This window comes from Lycium ferocissimum, chromosome 11, assembly GCF_029784015.1.
Source record: "Lycium ferocissimum isolate CSIRO_LF1 chromosome 11, AGI_CSIRO_Lferr_CH_V1, whole genome shotgun sequence".
Taxonomy (NCBI): Eukaryota; Viridiplantae; Streptophyta; class Magnoliopsida; order Solanales; family Solanaceae; genus Lycium; species Lycium ferocissimum.
The window spans coordinates 28746351-28748146 of record NC_081352.1 but is presented as its reverse complement, the minus strand read 5'-3'; the positions used below and the strand labels follow the sequence as shown (position 1 = coordinate 28748146).

Sequence of the window (1796 nt, the reverse complement as noted above, 5' to 3'; positions counted from 1 at the left end):
TATACGGCCCGTATAATTTTCCATACCAGATATTCACTCAGTATATCGGCGAACAACACTGCTTTAGTAAAACGAGGCATAACTTTGTACATAGCTCTGTTCAAGCGCCTATAATATCTGGTTGGAAAAGCTATTTCAAAGGGATACAATTTTCATGTTTTAAGTTTCCTCAAATTCCCAACGGAGTTTCAAATTTGGAAAGCGGACGATCGACAAAACTTCGTTCTATAGACTTTTAAACGCCTTACTATTATATTGAGGATGATCATATCTCCTCGCTGGCTCGATCTGCGATTGGCACCGGTCCTTATATCGTTAGAAAGCTATTTTTACGTACTACAACTTTCATTGAGGGTACTTTCCCAAATTCCCAACTAATCAAAGTTATCATTTTCTGTAAAGTAGGCATGTAACCATTTTTAAAACGTTACCTTCAATTTTTTCGCTTAAACCTAACGTTAAAATTCTTGTGAGTTAGATACTGTTGTTACGATAACAATTCAACATTCGACCAATATATTGTGATATAACTACCTTATGAAAAAATAGTTTCTACTCTGGCCGATTTATAAACTAATAAAAGGGACAACAAATTTACACTTTGCAATTTCCAATCATTACAAAAATAATGAACACGTTGTGCATGTTTATTAGTGATAAGACGATAACACTGACCATTACACTCAATTAGGACCACCTTATCATGTTGGAGCTATATATAGTTGTACACCCAATTAGGACCAGCTTATCATGTCGGAGCTATAGTTGTGCTTACAAGTTCAGCAAAGTCTAATAATTTGATCCAAATATCGTATTTGAATTTAAAATGATGCTTAACATATATATATAAATAACTTGTTCAAAACTCAATAATTAAGCTACCTTTTCTAAAATTCATAATTTTGACTACGCCGCTGCACCTCATAATAACTGAGATGAAGACAACCAAAAAGATCGTTCTCAGTTGGGCACTCCCTTGTGTTATCCTTCATAATTAAGTACTTACGGTAGGTTGGAGTATCACTGATAAAAATTTTGAACTTCAAACATTTTATTGGAGTATTTCGAACTTCAAACATTTTATTGGAGTTTTACTTGTAGATTGAGAATTTTGAACTTGACACAATGTGATGAAGTTTCACTTGTTAAAACTTTGAACTCGAACACAATATCCTCGAATATTTCTGTGTTTTAAATAAGGATATTTTTGTCCAAATATTCTTTTACGTATTAAAATGTAGCTAAATATTCTAATTAATTTTGAGATGATCGACTAATTCTTTATTAGCTGTATAAGAAAATGGCTATTGCCCATTTCACCCATGAAGCCATAATAGAGAGTAAGCCGAAGTTGTTAGAACATTTTCTTGCTTGTCATATGTCTCTATCTCTGTATCATTTTCTCTTTATCTCCCTTCTCTTGATTCTTCAAAATTAATCTCAATTATTTATGTTAATTACATAATATGGTAAACCAATTTTTTATAGAGATTTGTGGGATAAGTCAGTCCAAAGATATTTTTAAGCGTGGTGTGATATTATTCGAAACTTTAATTCGAAAACTCGCACGGTTTCTCCAAAGCTCGCGCGTTAAGTCTCTGCATTTATATGTAGGCACGTCTTTTAGGCGTCGTGTAGGACTTTATTTTGCGCGGCAATCTCGCGTAGGTAAATTCATGGTAAATCGTCGCGATCGACGGGTTTCTGCCAGGCCAAGTTACGTGACTCATTAATCAACATAACCCACAGGTCAATTCCCGACATTCACTGTCCCCAGTCAAGTATTTTGACAATCA

General features: G+C 34.1%; 1 protein-coding gene across 1 annotated transcript in view; it reads right to left on the bottom strand.

Annotated features, from left to right (window-relative positions):
• Positions 1 to 1210: 1210 nt before the first annotated feature.
• LOC132036477 (sulfite exporter TauE/SafE family protein 2-like) overlaps positions 1211 to 1796 on the bottom strand; it is a 56411-nt gene continuing 55825 nt past the window's right edge. Inside the window, exon 6 of the transcript XR_009409590.1 lies at positions 1211 to 1220. The gene's annotated coding sequence lies outside the window, so the exon portion shown is untranslated. The remainder of the gene's footprint in view (positions 1221 to 1796) is intronic.